The sequence below is a fragment of the Nicotiana attenuata genome, chromosome 7 (assembly GCF_001879085.1).
Source record: "Nicotiana attenuata strain UT chromosome 7, NIATTr2, whole genome shotgun sequence".
Lineage (NCBI taxonomy): Eukaryota > Viridiplantae > Streptophyta > Magnoliopsida > Solanales > Solanaceae > Nicotiana > Nicotiana attenuata.
In genome coordinates this window covers 70,180,788-70,186,230 of record NC_031995.1, presented here as the reverse complement: position 1 = coordinate 70,186,230, position 5,443 = coordinate 70,180,788, and the positions used below count along the sequence as shown (strand labels likewise).

The 5,443-nt window shown below is 33.2% G+C and overlaps 1 pseudogene; it reads left to right on the top strand.

Annotated features, from left to right (window-relative positions):
• The window catches only part of LOC109230151, a 10,574-nt pseudogene extending 5,309 nt beyond the window's left edge, over positions 1 to 5,265 (top strand).

Genomic DNA, 5,443 nt, shown 5'->3' with positions numbered 1-5,443 from the left:
CTGGCGCACTAGGACCTCTAATTTTTCCGGGTTAAACCAATAGTTAATGCTTCTAAAATAAAATATCATGTTATAATTCAAATTTCAAAGTTAATTAACCTGTAACCAAAACAATTCATGATTAGATTACAAAATTTGATGGAAGTTGCGCACTAAGTGCCCGTTTGGACATAAAATTTGATGGAAGATTTTTCCAAAAAAATTTCACTTTATTTCGAAATAAGCGTTTGTTCATAAAATTTCCAATTTTTACTTGAAGATGCATTTTGGAAATTTTCGAAAATTTGAAAAACTGCAAAAAGTTATTTTTCAAAATTTTCACTCAAATCACTCACAAAATTTCAAAAACAACCCAAACTGAAATTTATGTCCAAATACAACTCTAAATTTCAAATACTATTTTCACTTGAATATTTTTTTCACCATTTTTTCGAATTTTACTATTCTTATGTCCAAACGCCTACTTAGGTCCCCTCCCGGGAAAAAAAGAAAATGAAAGAAAGAACAGAAATATTCTGAAAAAACATAGAATTATGCACGAGAAGAGGAGAAAAAGATTGCCAGTCAAGAATGGCACGACACCGATCTGCGGGCAAGCTTGTTTCGATCTTAGATGTTGGCGCCTTGTAGGAGGTGAGAACTGAGAAGAGCCGTATTCTGTCCCATATAGTATTGCTATTGACCCTACTTACAGTAAAACTAACAAAACTAACAAAAGCGTTGCATGGGATCACGTTAATATACATTGACAAACAAAAACAAAGTCAAGCTACTATTTTATCGAGTTATTCCTTCACTGTGCCCATCCTTTGTGGGATGCTGGCAGAAAGTCAAACTTCAATAATAGGCCTTCCTTTTAATACATGAGGTTTAAAGAAACAAAATAAAAGGTCTTATATATATAAATTTCTTTTCAATTGATAATATCGCTAATCTATTTTAGTTATCCAAAAATATAGCTAATCCATTTAATTTCTATCTGGACATTGTTGATTTTAGGTAAGATTTTATTAATCTTAGTTTTGGAAAATCCCTTTCCACTTAGGCAATTGTGATATGAATTGTTAATCTATCTATATCTATATTATATTAAAAGCACAAAGGTCCTTAGCGAAATATCGTTCGCCTTTTTTACCATTTAAAAATAGATTTCATATTGGACAAAATTGTGATTTAAATTATTTTCCTAATATTTAGGACCTTAAGATCAATTAAAATTTAGTTATTAATTTTTTTCTTTTTTGAAACATTTATAAAGTCCTAATATTTAGGACTTTCAAATTAATTAAGATTTACCTTACATAAAAAAATTTCCTAATTAAAGTATGTAACATATTTATAATTAGTAGTACCAAAATTAGAGAATCTTTTTAGGCAAAACATTAACTACCACTACTTGTCAAAAAGACACGTAATAGGAGTTCTTGGGCATAAATTTTTTGAAAATTAAGTATAATTTGTTTATATTGTTTTTCCTAATATTTAGTATCTTGAGATCAACTAAAATTTTATTTATTAATTTATTCTCTTTATTTGAACTAAGTCCTTATATTTAGGATTGTGATATCAATTAAAATTTAATCAAAATCAATTAAACTTTTATCTTATATAAATTATCTATATTTATATCTATCTATATATTATATCTATATACTATATTAAAAGCACGAAGGCCCTTAGCGAAATGTTGTTCGCCTTTTTTATCCCTTTAAAATAGAGTTATACTGGACAAAATAGTCATTTTATTATCTTCCTATTATTTAGGAATTCTAATTCAACTAAAAATTTGCTAATTAAATCTTTATTTATTTGAACTATGTAAGAAATCCTAATATTTTGGGGCTATATATTCCATTATGATTTGCCGTGACGCTTATGCTTGCAACTTATGACAAGTTCAAAGCAATCTATTTCACTGATATGGTCCTTGAGAAAATTAGCTTTCACATGAAGTTCTCGTAAAAGGAATTCACGAGTAGATACAAATTCAAATTTCTAAAATGATTAATTGACACGAAGTATCACAACATACATTAATTTTGTGACCACAATAACTAATATATTTTTGATTTATTTTAATTAACTATGTAAATATCAAGCCAAAAGCCAAAGATTGAGTCTGTCAGCATCCGTAATCCATAAAGATCCACCCAGTCAATAAATTCTATTGGAGCTGTAGTTTTTTTTTTTTTTTTTTTTTTTTTTTTTTNATTTGAATATTTATCATAATGGGCATGGTGTCTTGTTACTCTTGTGCCTTGGTCAGCTTCAACCTCTTCAGCTCTTTGTGAATGAATTGGTGGATATAGAAGTGGTAAATGTGGCGGTTGTAGGCGTTGTGGCGAATTTGGTAGTTGATATTGAAACACCAAACTTTCAACTAATTTAGTCAGATTCTCCATTGATTCCTTCAAGTCATCTAGCTGAACTTTAATTTCTTCATTGTCTCGTTCAAGGATTCTAGTTCTTAATTTATGAACTTTTAATTGAAGATCTATTGAAGAGGATCCCGAACTTGGTATTTTCTTGTTTGGTGACATGATGAACAATGTAGCAAATCAAGAATTTGGACCTGGAACTTGTGCTCTGATACCAAATTGATGTACTTTCAAGGTTTTGCACCTCTCAAGTACAAAGAAGGGAGAAAAACAAAAGCACCCCGCTAAAGCTTTTCACAAAACTAGCGAAAGCGTTCTTCAAACTCATGTTAGAAGAATGTAAGATGAAAAGAAACCTCACCCACACGTTCTTCAATCCCGCAAGATTGCAAGAATCGTTGAATAAAGGAAGAACAATGAAATAAAAAGTAAATCACGTTTTTGAAGCAATAGCTTAGAAAAACTAATCACCAATGTTTATTTTCAGCATATTAAGCCCTTTAAATAGGCCTTACAATGAGTAAAATTGGTAAGGTTAAGGAAAACTAATCCTAATTAGACTAGAATAAGAATAAGGCTAAGAAAACCTATCCTAACTAAAATAGGAAAAAGAGTTCTAGTAAGAATGGGATACCATCTAAGAATCCTAGTTTGACTAGACCTACAAATATAATCCTACTAATACAAGAATTAAATTACTAGAAAATAAGAAATAAGCTTCTTGAATTTCTTGGATTTTTAGCATTCTTGATCTTGCATCAGCTTCTTAGACTTCTATTATGCAAGTTCATTGTTAATGTGGAATCATGTTTTCCTCCTTCAGATAGTCAACCCTGCTGAGACTTTCGGTGATATTGTTATTGATTATCCGTAAGGCATCTACACCTGTACCTTGTTTCATCTATCAGACTACTTGAGGTGTGTGCAAAAACGTCTGGAACTTAGGATTAGCCAAAATTATTTGCAGTTATGTAGAGTGTACCTCAGCTGTAATTCAAGCTTTAGCAGCATTTAAGAAATTATACCCCGGGTATCGGAAAGAAGAAGTGGACCATTGTATAAGAAAAGGTGCCTCATTCATTGAAAAGATACAAGCCGCAGATGGCTCCTGGTTAGTTCTTGTTTCCAGTTATAGCCTGTTTCTTGTTTACTGTTCTTTTTCCCCTCTTTGGCTAGTAAAACCATTAGAATTCACTTAATCTCTGAGGTTTCTGGTTAGGTACGGATCTTGGGGAGTTTGCTTTACGTATGGCACATGGTTTGGGGTGAAGGGCCTGCTGGCTGCTGGGAGGAGCTTCAACAATTCTTCTAGCATCCGCAAGGCCTGTGATTTTCTGTTGTCCAAACAAGTATTGTCTGGTGGCTGGGGAGAGAGTTATCTGTCTTGTCAGAATAAGGTAAATGCCATTTCATACCTTGTCAGTTCATGTAAGAGCTATCATGGTTCTCTGCGTACCTTGTAATCTTGCTATGCATGGTATAAAGCACTAATTTCATGTAAATGTTTAACATCAAAACATGTATACAGATGTTCTCTACTAATAAAGCTATGAATCTTTAGTAACCATACTAGAATGGTTACGTTCTTCAAACTTGCTTCTAGGTTTTTAGTACCTTACTTTCTTCAGCTGGATAAAATGAGGAGAAAATGAGAGATGAAGTCCTTAATATCAACCATATATGAATAGGAAAAAAAACTCTTTGATTTAGAACTTGTCTGTTAGAGGTATCATTGAAATCATTAATGAACCACTGAGTTACAAGTATAATTAACTAGTTTGGTAATGCAGTTCAATAGAAAAATGTTACAGTCAATTCGATAACTATGTCCGCAGCTATTAACTGCTGTATTCCCGCTCAAGTGCTGGCCATAACTCTTAACTTATTTGCAATTACTGGAATTATTTGCCGCTCAGTTCTAGAAACTAATTTTCAAAATTTTTGTCTTTTATTTTCACTTTTTTACTTTTATAGGTGTATACAAATCTTGAGGACAACAGATCTCACATTGTTAATACAGCATGGGCTGTGCTGGCTCTTATTGAAGCTGGACAGGTATGACTAGTTTCCACCTCAAACATGGCTCATTCCAACTGCTGTATTCGTAAGTTGGCTATAAGTTGACTGCTGTATTCTTAGCCAACTGCTGTATTCTTAGCCAACTTATAATGCTCCCTATTGAACCACTCGAATTTGCTATCACCAAATAAAATGCTCTAGCAAAGTTGGCTAAGAAAGAAGCAAAGCTAGCAGTTACGGCGGCCAAGACTGCAACTTTGGTCGTTTGTATGAGGAATTCGAGGGCTGAGGTGGAGATAAGAGGTTGTTCAGGTTAGCCAAGGCGTGAGAAAGGAAGACGTATGACTTGGACCAAGTGAAGTGCATCAAGGACGAAGAAGGTAGAGTTTTGTTGGATGAGGGGCTTATCCGTCGGAGATGGCAGACCTACTTCAATAGTCTCTTGAACAAGGAGGGGGACAGAAACTGATTGGATAAAATCTTCTATTTGTATTTACGAACTAACAACTTCCTCTAGAAGGGCATGCACGAATCTAAATATAGCAAAAATCAGTTCTTTCATCATGCATCGAACTGTAATCATAAGATTTTCCACCTTGCATGTACAAGTGTAGTCTTGGTTGGGGTAATACATGCGATGAATCAAGAAAGTATGTCACCCAATTTAGTTGTAATGACATCTTATTTACTATCTTCTCTTCAAGAATCGTGCCAAAACAAATTGTATATGTTTGCCAAATCTTAAATTTCCCAGGAGATAATCGGGGTCTTCAACAAGAATTGCATGATTTCATATTCGGCATATAGGAACATCTTCCCGATTTGGGCTCTAGGAGAATATCGATCTCAGGTACTTAAAGCTCAATGAGTGGCAGTTCTAGATGAACTATCGATCTCAGGTACTTAAAGCTCAATGAGTGGCCCTTCTCTGTTTCTGTTTCCACGCAATTTGTGTTTATGATAAACTCAAACTCAGTGTAAGAAGTTTAGTCTATGTATACAGATCAAGCCATGTTTAGAAGTCAGGGTATATATATATATATATA